At 40.2% G+C, this 14,814-nt stretch overlaps 1 protein-coding gene across 5 annotated transcripts in view; it reads right to left on the bottom strand.

Moving 5' to 3' along the window:
* CERS6 (ceramide synthase 6) overlaps positions 1-14,814 on the bottom strand; it is a 120,391-nt gene that overhangs the window by 66,818 nt on the left and 38,759 nt on the right. The gene's annotated exons all lie outside the window — the stretch shown is intronic.

The raw sequence follows: 14,814 nt of genomic DNA, 5'->3' as shown, positions 1-14,814 counted from the left end.
ACAAAGCTACAAGTGTGACAATATGGTTGATGGCAATAGTCCCACTGCTCCAATTTGCTGCTTCCCAGGATTTATGTGATGGTAATCTGTTTTTCTGCAAAGCCTGGTAGATGCAAATGGATATAAAGAATGTTAATTAAAAAAAAAATCTTGTTTTTTTTTTTTGGCATGACACTGCTGTTCAGTTAAACTGGAGCGATCACGCAAATGGTAAATATTTCCTGCACTGTGGTTAAGCAAGTTATTTGACGAAAGAGACAGTTTTGCACAGCTCACTAAGATGTGCAAAATAGCAGGTATGATAAATTGAGAAATCTTTATTGCTTTCCTCTTCAATTTTCTGGCTTAGGATTTGACTGTCATCTGATTTTCCTCTTGGCTGCAGTTTGAATCAGCTATTTAATATTTAATGTTACAGTGCCACTTGAGACCAGTCCTGTCCTAAATCTGCACGCTCAAAATGGCAGCTCTCAAAGTCTTAAGAGCAAAATTTAGATGTGCAGAAAAAGGAAAGGAAGCAAAGTACTAAATTTTAAAGTGATGCAGTTTTATAAATAATACAGCATGTTTATGTAATTAGACCAGAAGAGATGCATAATACAATAGGTGTTTTGGTAATTCCTTCTAGGTTACATAGCTTTAATAGTTATGCAACCGCTCTCTTCTGCGTGCTTCACAGACTATATGAAATAAAGCTCTGATAAGGCTTCAGAGATTTATTAGCATTACCAAATCTTGCCCTAAAAAGAGGTATTACTATCTGGAAAGCTTATGGCAAGAGCACACAGAAAAAAAACAAGTGCTGCTGTCATTTTGCTCCCTGTCTTCTGATCAACAGAACTTGTTTCCCATCAGTGATGTTCAGGGCACACAGCTGACAAGTCTTGGAGAGAAAACTGACACAAAGTCTTTCCAACCTGGACCTCTAGTCTCCATACTTAATAGAGATCTCACAAGTTACCTCATTACAAACATGGCCTTCCAGAACCCCTTTGGATACCACAACAGCCACCCACTGTCCCATTCTTTTTTAGTTCTAGAGGAACAAAAACTTTCAGACTGCATCAGCTTTCACCAAGCAATGCTGTCCCAGCCATGACGGCAAATACATGTGCACAACGTAACTTTTGTGACAGGTTTTGTGACCAGCCTGTATTAGCAGTTTCTGTTTTTTTCTCATGCTGACTGTTACTTTCCTGTAGCATTAAGTCATCTGCCTCAGACTGATTTTTAGCCTGGTAAAGCAGATGCTGATCCCTTATGGGTATCAATCTTTCCAGAACTGGGCCAGGTGTTAGGGTTGTTTCTCCATTTCCCTGAAGAAAATGTCTAGCTGTGTAGCATACGTTGAGTTTATGCACAGTAACCACATCCCCATTTCCCATGTTCTGCCAGGGAGGAGGGGCACAAGAAGCTGTGAGGAAGCACAGCCCAGACAGATGACCCAAACTACCCAAAGGACTATTCCAAAGCATAGAATGTCATGCTATTCCACAGCATAGAGTATCATGCTCAGTATGTAAACTGGGGGAAGTTTTCCACAAGCGGCTGATTGCTGCTCAGGAATGAGCTGGGCATTAGTCACTGGGTGCTGAGCAATGGTATTGTGCATCACTTGCGTATCGTGCATCACTTGTGTATCCTGGGTTTTACTACTTTCTCTCTTTTTCCTATTATTATTATTATATTTTACTTTATTTCAGTTATTAAACTGTTCTTATCTTAACTCGTGGGTTTTACCTTTATCCAGCTCTCCTCCTGATTCCACCAGGAGGCATGGAGGGAGAAGTTAGGGAGCAGCTGTGGGGCATTTAGTTGGAAATGACCCTAAGATCATCTACATCTGAAGAAAATACTCAGTTCAGCTTTTGTTAAAAAGCACGAAAGTATGGTATTGGACAACTTAATGCAGAAAACAATGCATTAAATGCCTGTAAGGGAAAAATATTAAACAACATGGAAGCTAATTCTCCATTGTAACTCTGTGCCTCTGAACAAGACACACACAGTTCATGTACCTATAAAATGAAAGGTAATAAAGTGTAAGATAAAACTGTGTAACAACATAAATACGAGGAAGAAGAGAGGAGTAAGGTCTTGCATGACAAATCATTCATTGCCATGCATAAAATAAAACTTTTCTGCCACTTGCTGTTCAGTGAGTAAGGTAGTTTGATAGGGACTGACTGGGACTAGCAACCTGTAGAGAACAAGTCATACTCAAGTTTGTTTCTTTTGGTAAAAACTAAAATAGGGAAAGATACCAATCAGTTTTGGATTACTGTGCCTGTGCAGTTTGCAGTCTCCAGTGGAAAAGAAAAACCTGCTACAAAAGGCATCCCCAGGGAGCTCCTGTTGGGCCAAATCTGTATGGATTCAGTATGAATTTGGCAAACACCATTTACTAGTGCTACACATGCAAAAAAGCTAATAACTCTGAAGACAACAGAAATGGGTGTAAGAAGGGTATCCTAAATTAGCATTTTGTTCACATCTCTTTCAAATTAAAATCATAGTAGAACTTGATATCTGCGTTTACTGAAGACCCAAAAATTTGCATCCACATAAGAATGGAGAATTTATTCTGAATCTGACTCTTTATGAATAAATACCTGCTTGTAATTTATTTCATAAAGTTATTATGGCCTAAGTAAACATTGCTCATGTCAGTTTCATACTGCAAATATGTAATAGGTGAAACAAAGGCATAGGCTGGATTGGTAACAAGATGAACATCTTAGAAAAGAGAGCTTTCTAGTAAAAGACAATGCAATAAAGAGGTGAAAAGTACATGGCAAAAATTGTGCAAGTAACCACTAATGAAGCAAATGCCAAACCTACAGGATAAAAGCAATGAAAAAAAGCAGAACGCGCTGTGAAACAGAAGAAGAGAAATATTTTTGCTGTCTTTCTCCTCTTCCACTCAGCTTTTAAGTCCAATATCACAGATAAAATACAAAACTGACAAGCACCATTACTGATTTGAGAAGTAAATGCAACTTTCACTATTAATAGATAATAACTACTTTATGTTATTTGCTATTCTACATGGGCAAGAATAGTTTTATTATTGGAAAGTTTCATTTCAGAGACATTAAAAAAGCCCTCAAATGTTGGCAGCAATAAAATATTTTTAACAAGAGAACAAGAGGTATCAGTACCTGAAATCTACCACTTAGGAGAGATCAGCATCACAGAAAAATTGCACTAACAAATGGCGAAGAAGCAGCAGCCCAATGCTTCAAAAGTAGAATAAGAGAGAGAAATTTGCAGAAAACCCTGTACTGAATTCACAGAAGATGCTCCTCAACCAAGAATCGACTTAAGCCCTGTGAATCCCATCTATTAAGCATCAAGAGTAGTCTTGATTATCTGTAGTATCTCAGACCGAGCCCTTGCTTTCTCAGCTGTACCTCCCTTGTGGCTCTTCTGAAAAATCCCAGCTCTGTCTTCATGTTCCTTCATTTCCAAGCAACTTTTCTGCAGTGTCTGGCAACTTCCTTTAAAGCTGAGGCTGACCAAAGAAGGCAATCAGCCTCTTCCATAATGAAGACAGTTCAAGGAGTGTGAAACATAAGAAAGCAGCAGCTACTGCAGCTTTTGCAGTTTTCCTTTAGTTGCCTTTAATTGTTACATTGCCACTGTGATTTTGAACTCGTGTTCACATTATTAGAACTTAGGGAAGAATTATTTAATTTCCATAACATAAAATAATGATGAGCACACATAAGCCGCAAGAGAATGGAGACCTAGTTAATTTATTACAACCTTGCTTAATGTGCAGTGAATAATGTTAAGTGCTGGTGTCTTTGCAGGACCAGCACATGAGTTAATTTAAATTTATTAACTGCGTTAAAAACTGTGTCACAGAAGGCAGCAAGGGCAGGGAATTCAAAGTTTTAAGTAATCCAATTTGAGGGAAGATGGGAATTTCATAAGATGCAAAATGAAAAGTGCTTACAGCATGGTCTAAAAATACCATGAGCATGGTCTGAGGACATGGGACATGGCATGGAAATCTTTGCCTGTCTGCTCCTGCAGAACAGCATGGGAACAGCACTGTTGATTCCTGACACTTAACTAATGTTTTCATTTTCTCCAAACCCCATGCTTGGCCACTGAGACATCCTGAGACCAAACCCAAAAAGAGAAAACAGAGATCATACACCAGATTCACACATAAGCATGGCAGATACGCTAGGAAAGAATTATGAGGCAAACTGCTAATCTTAAGCAATTCTGGGGTCTGTTTCAATACTGGTCCCAAACTAACCGAAGTCTCTTGAGGAGCTGTCCTGGGTTCAGCAGTGGCAGTCATGTTTCTCCTCCTTGGTAGCTGGTGCAGTGCAGTGTTTTGACTTTCAGCTCGGGAACAGAGCTGATAGAGATGTTTTGGTTTGGCCAAGGACTTTGTGAGCCTCATGCTCTGCCAGGGAGGAGGGGAAGCTGGGAGGAAGCAGAGACAGGACACCTGACCCAAACTGACCAAAGAGCTATTCCATACCACAGCACGTCATGCCCAGGGATGTAACTGGGAGTTAGCCGGAAGGGCTGGGAGACTGCAGGGTTGGAGGAGGTATCGGTCGGAGCTTGGTCGGGCTTGGGGGGCGAGTTATCGGTCAGCGGGTGGTGAGGTGTTGTATTCTCTTCCCTTGTTATTTCCTTTATCATTGTTATCATTGGTGGTAGCAGTAGTGATTTGTGTTATACCTTAGTTACTAAACTGTTCTTATCTCAACCCGTGGGAGTTGCATTCTTTTGATTCTCCTCTCCGTCCCTCCGAGAGCAGGGGGAGGGCAAGAAAGGGGGGGAAGTGAGCGAACGAATTACCTGACTGGGTTTAAACCACGACAGGAGCATACTAAGGAGTTGCAAGAAGTCTACCTTCCCCTTCACCAGACTGTTCAGCTTTCTAAAGCAGTGGGATAGCTGCACGACAAGAACAAACCCAGAGCCTGTATTTTACCATTCAAAATTGAGAAATAATGATAGAGTTAGATATAGATTGTAAACAGAGCCATAGGAGCAGCTCTTCAGCAGAAAAACATTCATTCGCTCAGCCAGTGTTAATCTAAGAACTTCCAGAGCTGGCAGCAGGAAGAGATGCAGTTATATACAGCACTGCATGGCACACCATGCCCTGCTCCAGCAGTTTCCCCTCTTCTCCCCTCCACCTCACCAAAACCTGAGATTTCACACTGGATGCAAGTATTTCTCATGCCTCCCATGTTACCTGGATGCATGTATATTTCTACCACCACAAGCAACAGTACTCCAGTGTACCTATGTGACCACCTTGAGACCCACAACAGGAAAATCTGACTGTCAAGCACTCTATGATTTAATGCAGGGTAACCTTTAACCCCAGTAAGCATAGTGTGCTGCCCTACAAAACAGCTGTACAGCCAGTACAGTACAGTACAGTACAGTGGTGGCCTTTACTGCTCACTAGAGCTGCAACAGTAGCCTGGGCTGCTGAATAGAGCCTGTGCAAGTATGCCACAGGACTGAATTATGCATGATAAATCGTAAAAGGATATATAAATAAGCTACTTGTCCAGCCTGGACACCAAAGAAATGTGGATTGTCAGAGTCTAATACAGAAGGCTTAGAAAGGCGAAGCTGAAGGCATAAACCCTCAGCAAACCGCAAAGTTACAGCTGGGTGTCATTGCCAGACTCTGCCTGCAGAAGCACAAGTGCTGAGCAAGCTGTGTTTTGGAGAGGAGGTAAGTGCAAGATGTTAGTCCTGATTCATCAGAGAGCAAGTGTTAGAGCAGAATTAAAGTTGCTGTCAGTGGCTGCACTATGTTCCCACAACTTGAAAACTAGGACAGCTTGCTAGCCATTAACTCATTCATGTGTTCAGGGACTCAGGTTACCAATTACTGTATTTTATGTAACTCAAGGCAACTAGTGCTGTTTTACCCTCTTTCTCTTGGAACAGGGAAGCCATGAGTGAACCAGCTCTGAACGACATCATAAGAAAAAGCATACTTACCCTAAATAAAAAGCTTCACCAATACTTTCCTGCACTGACTTCACATTGGCTTAGGAAAAACCAAATTCAACTCTGTCTACCCTGGTATCAGACAAAAGAATCTGTAATCTACATAGTATTGACCTATTTACATCTTATCCTAATGTAAAACCGGCCAAGATTTCAGTCTTATCTTTATATACCCAAAACTGACTCCAGGTCTTTTTGCACAGCACTGTTTTCCTTGACATGAGTCTCAGTTTAAATTCCTCACTCTCTTTTACCTTCTATTGAGGCCTTACATTCAGACACATCCCTTTTCCTTTTCTGTGGTATTAGATATAATACTCTTAAGGGAATAATAGGTCCTTGAACGTACCAACCCCAGAAATTAGATGTACCTCTTACACTAGTGTGATAAAATCACACTGTTTTACATGCTTACTATAGATAACAATTGCCAGATCATCTTTGCTACTCTCTACACTTTAGTTGCCACTTGTTTGACGACTTCAATTAGTCTCCTTTTTGGCATCTGTGACTCATCTCAATTTCCCTACCACCTGCAGCTATAATAAACTCTTCTCGCATTCAGTGAAGGTCACAGCTTGCCTGTTCTGGAACAATTTTGCAAACTCCAACTTCCTCCACATCTCTTTGAAAACGTATGTCCTCCCTCGCCAAGCTGCATTGCAAATCTGCCAGCACCTGAGGCCCTACTCCCTGCTATGCCCTTCATGCCACAAATGCCATCTACTCACCGGCTCTTCCCCTCCTTACCTCTGTACCTCAGTTTCTGCATGCATGATACTTTGTAGCTAAAGACTTAAGGTTAGTCTTTGCAACAGTTTTCTTAGCAAACTGTTGCATATATATAGTATATATTCTACATTCATATACTGTATATATAGTATCCATAGTATATATACTATATCTATTTATAAGCACAATTCCAAATAATCTGGTTGCCCAAGTAAATAAAACAGTATCTTATAAATTACCTGAATTATTGCCTCAGGAGAGCAATGAATTTCATAACAGAAACATGAAATCCTGTTTAATTACTCATGAGTGTGAAAAATTGTTTTCACTATTCAATTTTGAATATGCTCCTTTCCTTTTTCATTTTATACCTCCTGGTTCTTGTACAATGAGACAGGCAAATGCTGTTCTCCTTTTATTTTCTTTATACACGTAACCACTTCCATATGCTTTTATCTTGACTACCCTCTCTCTTCCACTGTCTCTCTGATCTGTACAATCCTTGTAGCATCTACAGTCACTGTACTGCTATTTGCATCTGCAAAGCACCATACTGTCACACTACATTTAATGAAAATTTTAATTAAACATGACAACAGAACAGTTTGTTCTGCTTACACTAGCCTAGCAGCACAATTCGAAATAGTGCCAGGTAACCCAGTTCTATAGGTTTCACCAGTAACAGATCTATTCCCTTCAAAGGCAGCATTTCCAAGTAGGGCAAGAGCTAGCTTTTGTTATTCCCCCTTTCCTTACACTAACACATCATTCAATCCCTATTACCGGATGTATGAATCCTTACCCTGACATTTCGCAGAGTTCAAGGTTGCAAGAGACCAGCTAGTTTGGATGGGCTCATATACACGGTGCTCAGGGCTGCAACACTGGATAGAACGTACCCAGGTTCTATTTCACATTCATATATGGTCTGAAACTTTGTAAGGATTTGTGTGGTTTTTTTTTTTGTTGCTGCCCCCTCCCCTCCTTTGTTTTCTTTCATCTCTGCAAGAAGGATCCACATTTCTGAAACACTAATACTGATGCACTTCACCTTGCCAGGATGCTGTTTTTACAGCCTGACACCAAACGTGCTGCTTGTCCTATGGCAGAATGCAGAGGCACTACCTCTGCTCGGATAACATGATATCCCAGCTGGAAGAGTCAGATTTGGTAAATTTTATATCCATGTCATCTGTCTGGAGGAAACCCTGGAGTGAAATATCTTTCCAATTAAATATCCTTTCAATAGGGCCTATATTCCCTTCTGGAAAGAAGTAGCAACACCACCACAGAAGGGAGTCCAGCAGCAAATCAGTATTCATGAAGTGCAGCCCACAGCAGATGAGATTGTCTGGGGCAAACCAAAGCATGACAGTGACCCTTATTTTCCAGGTTTGGTTCCACTGCGAAGGCAAAGCTGACCTTTCTTTTTTTAGACATTATTTTGTTTCAAGTAAATGAGAGCAGAGATCTTCAAGCTTTTGATTTTAGAGACACATAGGATGCTGAAAACAATAATAGAACCTCTCAAGTCTGATAATACCAAGAATCCAATTTTGTTATTAGCTGCTCTTTCTCTAGATGTTTTACCTTAGAAATCACAGAAAAGGGTTATGGCTCCCTTCTAGTGGTTAAAAACAAAACCAAACAAGAACATGCCTTTTGCTTTACGAGGAATATATGGCTATTTAAGAACCACCAATTAACTTTCACCAGCAGTTTTAGGACATACTGCTATTAGGATTCATTGACATGAAGGTTCCCTTTCCTTTTAGTGGAAAGATACACATTAATTAGTTACATGACATTCAGTAAAGAAAAAAAAAATAAAAGTAATCAATAAAGACCTTCAGAAAACACCACTGAAGTGGTCTTACTTCTGATGAAGCCTGTCAGATTCAACTTTTACTGCTCTTTCAAGTGCAACTAGTAAAACCAATAAGGACTTCACATCACATGGTGAGGCAGGGGGTGGGGGATCAAAACTGTGGATGAGACTCTGTGCATGTGTAATAAACAATTGTTGGTTCCAACAACAAAAAAAAAATCTTGCCAGCCATGAAGGTTTATTCTAAGTGAGAGTAATTTCTCAGATAATTAATTTTAACAGAGCACACTGTTTTACAAAGATAGGTCATGTAGCATGAGCTACAACATAAAGAGTTGTTCCTCTTTTCTTTTGATAAAATAAGCTTGTCACACCTGAAGTGCACAGACAGCAGTAGCAAACAGTGACACCGAAACTTCTTCAAAGTAAAGTAGGATGCCCTAAGATTCATTTTGCAAAGTGCTACACTTCACTGAGTGGAATTAAAGAAAAATCTGTGTTCCCACTGTTTAGCCTCGACTTGATGCTCCCCTTGGTTAAAAGAAGTTATCTTGGGCAACTTCTCAGCTTGACACTGGCACTCAGAGAAACTGGGTCAGTCACAGCCAATCACAGCTGGAAAGGCAGCTTCCTTGGCTTTCCCTTTACAGGTCTGTTTTAGCACAGTGGTGTTTTGAGTTAGCAGCTTTGGGAAAACTACCTTATTGCCTAACCAGAGCCAAAGCAGTCTCTTGGCTGTAAAGCTAGCTATTGTCCTTGAAGGAATACTCTTCCTCTTATTCTTCCTGCACAACTCCCTTTGTTTTAAGGCCACAGTGAGGAGAAAGGAAAAGAAAAAAAACTAAAATAAAAATCTACATCCAGACTCAGAGAGGCCTACACAAATGTACACTCCCTACTCCTCAATGATACCACACAATATTGTGTTCTTCAGACCCCACAATCAAATATAAAGCAGCTCCAGTATTGCTTCTGTGAAGCACCAATGAATATTTCACTCAAGGTCATACAAAGCTAATTGAAATACTGAAAAGTTGTTAAGGATCAGCAAGAAAAATATACAAATGACTCACCTTTTTCACCTATCAGTCCTATTGATTGTTTCAGTACAAAGTGTTCCAGAAGAAAGAAATCATGGCAATTACTTAGAGGCATCCAGTACTCTATGCCTAAGCATCTGCCCGGTTAAAAACATTCCAGAATTATAATAGCAAGGAAAACCTTTAACTTTTTATCAGCATACTAGTTAGGTGTACAGTTTCCCTTTCATGAAGCAGGTAATTGAGCTACCAAGGCTTCCGATCTCCTGAACAGATCAGAGCAGCAGAGGAGAGGTTATGCCTCATACCTGTGAGAGCGTGAGAAGAAACAGCCATTCCTGCCCATAGGAAACAGCAGGGGAAAATGGGAGAGATTTGGTAATTCTATGGCCATTGAACAGTAACTATCACACTTGGCCCAGAGCATGTAGCACAGCTTTACAGACCTATCCCCTTGTTCTTTTTCCTGGTTGTGAAATGCTGATTGCAAGTAGCTTTAAGGAATTAAATGGACCTGCAATGCCATTTTACCACATATTTTTGCTTGCATCTCAAAGATTATTGTATTCAGCAGTATTTTAGAAGCTAACTTAAGAAGGCCTGAGGCTATTAAAAATTCAGAGCTAGAAGCTTTTTGATGCCTATTTATTTTCTAGTGCTTTACTGCTACACACAAAGCACAGACTGATGAATTTCTTTATGTGCTTTGTGAAGATTTGTATTACCACAGTTCAGAAATTCAACAACCAAGCAGCTGTCTTGATTTCTTTCCATTGCACAGTTATTTTTCCAGTGCAATTTTGTAGGAGAATTACTCTGCTAGTTGAGAGAAACAATATGGCCAAGAAGTTGCAAACTGCCCCTAAAATTTTCATAGAAATGTGCATGGCAAGCAAAAAAAAAAAAACAACCCACCAAAAAAAGTAGAATCTGTATACATCGGTCTCTATCTATACACACACATGTGCATACGCCCATATATATCTAGAGCTATAGATAAAATCTCCCTAAAGCCATCATGCATAAACACAATGAAACAGTTTCAATTCCTTAGCAAAAAGAATATGTTCTAGCTAGGAGATGAGACAGAGGCTCTTTTCCCCCTACATCAAAACTAAAAGGCATCCCACTTACAGATACTTTAGTATCCAAGCTGCTTCTACAGAAGAATGGGGGAGGCGGGAATAAAACTTTGGCTCTTCATCTGGAACATTTCCATGTTTTCAACATGCAGATTGTTGCATAAACTCAAGGAGCTCTCTCAGGCACGTGTTTCTGCCAGCCACTCCTTCGAAACCACATCTCTGATAATCTGCTTGCTTAAATGTACATAGCTGTAGGACAGACCAGTCATGAGCCTGATGACATTCCAAAGTCCTAGACTAACAACTTAGGGCACCACGGGTTCTTTCACTTTGCTCTGGACAACAAGGGAGAAAAACAGGTACACATGGTAGCATGAGCAACACTGCAATACACCAAAACTGGGAAGAAACTGAAGTGGTTTGAAAGTCACTGCACTGGTCTTCTGACTCATCAGACATTAACAAAGACATTCTTGGAACCTGTACTCTATCTGGCCATCAGCAAAGTCACCATTCATGGTCTTCCAAGAGTTACATCCTTTCAGTTGCTTCCAGCATACCTTGAAGCCCTTTCCCCACTAGATTTATTCCATGTTTGGGATTCCCCCTGCACTAAATTAAGATGCAACATTCTTCTTTAAGGCATTTTTGGGAACTTTTTTGTAGTCAGATGCATTTCCCCCCCCCGTGCTAGAACTATTCTCCAGAATAGTTGTTAGAGCATTTGATCCAATTTATATCACCTGCCTATAAAGACACTGATAGTCCTCTCCAGAAACAACTTTTAGCATTGCAAAGTACTGCACACACTCTCCATGAATAACACAGAAACCACACAGGCTTCATAAAAGGCTCAAGATAGTGCACTTTTTGTGCATTCTTATGCACTATAGAGAGCAGAGTACTACTACTCTTGCTCAGGAGAAAGCTTGTCTTTCCTTCATGTTAGGCTGTGCCATGAGAGAAAAAGGAATAAAAAGCAACAGAAATGCATGGCAGTACAAAAGGGCTAATTTGCACACTCAGTTCACCACTTTTTTTTCCACCATTATGCATCTTGGATCTTTCAAATTGAAGGAAGGAGCAAACTGCCTATATTACCACAAGAGAAAGAAAAGCTCTCCCCTGCAGCTAATATAATAAAGTAAGTGCCTGGGCATTACAATCTGAGGTTATGCTAGGTGGATGCCTTTCCTAGCAACTGCAAACACTCTTCTGCTAACTCCAAGCTTCATGTCAGAATCACCAAATCCTTGAGAAACAACCCATTGATTTGTTAGTAAAATAACCCTCAGCATCCCATTTATCATTGTCTTTCTGACTAATACTGGATCATGAGTCATCACCCAATGAAAGTATCTATTGCATATAGTTACTAATAATTATAACATCTGAATTCTTAAGCAGGTATGTGATGCCACTGAAGTCTCACCATTATTGGTCTCCAGAGCTCCGACAATCAAATGGTGCTGTCTTTCAGACTGCCACACAAAACTCTCTGGGATAGTTGCTGGTTAAGGCTCCTGACAAGTAATTTATCTTCACTACAATGCTGTGGACAAACCAGAATCTACAAACAAGAGACTTTATTACTGCCTTTTCCTTCATATACCACCATCTGCTAATGCCCAGGACATCTGACAAAGGCTGGCAGCAAATGAATTATTTCATGTTTAAGTCCAGAATTGCCATTGCTTGAAAAGAAAAAGAAGGAAAGGTGTTGAGAAAGTGAGAAATCAGGGACAAGAAAAATCTGACCATTAAGTTACTGGTTTAGTGTGCTTGGGCCTGGATCTCAAGTGTCATTTGTCTCAGGCAAGCATATTTATCACTGAGTTTCACTCTCAGCCTTTGTCCTATTGGAAACTCTCAGCCTTTTTCCTATTGAAGCTCCTCTACCTTAGAAAGTACCCACACTACTTATTTGGCAAGTCAGATAAGGCAGTCAGAAATGGCCTACTGCCCTTCTGGCACAGCTGCCTTCTCTGCATCATGGAAAAGCCATTCTGGGCCCAAGGCTTACTTTTTCTAGCAGCATTGAATCATCTCCATATAAAAAAGAGTTGAAGTTCTTTTTAAGCAGCTCCACATTTGCTGTGGGTTCTGTCACTTTTCTTCCCAAATCACAGCCAATCAATAAAGTTGCCAGAAAAACTGAAGTCTTCTCTGGAAGGACAGCAGCAGCTCAGCAGTTGAAGGTGTAGGCGGGGATCACTGTCTTGCCCTGTGCCTGCTTATTATGTAAGGGCACATTTTGTTCTGTTGGGGCTACAAAACTCTCCACTGGCACGCCAGTTACTGAAGACTCAGAGTGCTACTCTTCCCACGACTGTCATGGGAATGTGTGCTTCATGTTTCCCAGAGCTCCAAAGAAGCTGCCACACATAGACTCTTCATCCAAAAAGCCACCACAGTAACTTAATAGCTGTGAAAAAGCTACAGACGTCGTACAGAAGGATTTCTTTGCTTAAAAATACTGAAGTGAGTACACACTTAGTGCCCTGACAGATAGACTTAACTACACAACCATTTAACACCCATACCGAGGGGGGGGAAAGGGTATTCCCTGGCTTCCCAGTGCTATTCTGACTACCTGGCAACAACTCCACCCAATGTGCATGACAGGACAGCTAGTAGTACACAGCACCACTGGAAATACTCTTGGGACAATGCACATGTGTTCGGTTGAGTAACATCACATTCTCACAGCACCTTATATGCAGAGAGATGGAGAGGCAATTCCCACTACACCTTCTGCAAACCACAAGCAGACAGAACCTGAACTATCCACTTATTATTTATGCCACTTTGTTTCTTTTTGGACAAGCATTATCATTACTATTAATTACACATATTGCAGTAATGCCCAGCTGCTCTTTCTAAATGAAGCCGGCACTTAGTTCTATCAGCGCAAGTTAATGACATTCATTACAGCTTGACCTTACCTTCCAGTCTGCATGCATATCTCTCATCTGCACATCCTTCCACAACGTATGCCACAAAGGAGCAAGTTCAGCACCCATAACTTTCCTGTCTGAGCCTGTATTTCATGGTATGTCTAAGTTAATTCTACCTCTAGGTCAGCCCAAATCTGCTGGCACTAACACAAAAGAGTGAAGTCTTTGACCTGTTATAGAATCAGCTAAATGCACCACTCAAATATGCTAGCTCTAACAGTATCACAGTTTTAATTTTTTCCCGAGGTTTCCTACAGGTTAAGCAGACAAGTGAATACATTAACAGCTACAACCCTTGAAGAAAACAGGTTGTTCTTCACTGATCTAAAAAATTAGTAACTCTAAGACCATCAGCTTCTGGCAACAGGATGACTACGTTTAGCCACACCATCTCCCTGCCTGTCTTTATTAAATATTAAGGTAGACTTCAGCTGTAAATACCGAGGAAAAGACTTAAGTATTCTGACAGCTAAGTTCCTCTGTTTATTAAAAGACAACCATCTTCAGACAATTTATTTTTCTTCTTTTAAAATAATAATAAAAAAAGCCTAATTCTCTGTGCTAGAGATACAATATGCTTAACAGTAACTCTTCTGACTTCTCTCCTATTCAGTCCTTTGGTGAAAGTAAGTATCAGCTGCTGCTTGAATAATATTTCATCTGTGGTTTGGCTATAGGAAAAGGCTATTCAGGATCATATTATGAAGCTTCCTGTATGTCTCCACAGGAAAATAAATTTTAAGGAAAATACTCAGGAAACCTACAAAAGGAAAAAGATTAAATATATTTGGGAAATCTGCATGAATGATAAAACTGTATATTCCACACACACACACACACACCCCTCTCTCTCTGGCTGGCCTGCAGTGTTACAGTGATTTCTTTACTTGCAGTTTCTTAAAAAAATAATTTAAGAATTGTTAAGAATAAAAAAAAAACAGCACCACCACAACCAACACCCCCACAACACAAAACTTGGAAAACTAGATGAACTAAGATTTGCCTTCCAACTTAAGTAGCTTTCCTCTATTTCTGCTGACATTTCTACCTAACACTTCTTTCCCTGCTAAAAAAAAAAAACATAACTAGAGTTTTAAAAGCAGCAATAACACAACTACATGACCAACAGGTTAGAATAAAGCCAATACTTGCTTATGGCCTCA

This window comes from Pezoporus wallicus, unplaced genomic scaffold, assembly GCF_028554395.1.
Source record: "Pezoporus wallicus isolate ANWC-B61680 ecotype Strahan unplaced genomic scaffold, APGP_CSIRO_Pwel_v1 contig_1181, whole genome shotgun sequence".
Taxonomy (NCBI): Eukaryota; Metazoa; Chordata; class Aves; order Psittaciformes; family Psittacidae; genus Pezoporus; species Pezoporus wallicus.
The sequence above is the reverse complement of the archived record's forward strand: the minus strand, read 5'-3'. Positions and strand labels throughout refer to the sequence as shown.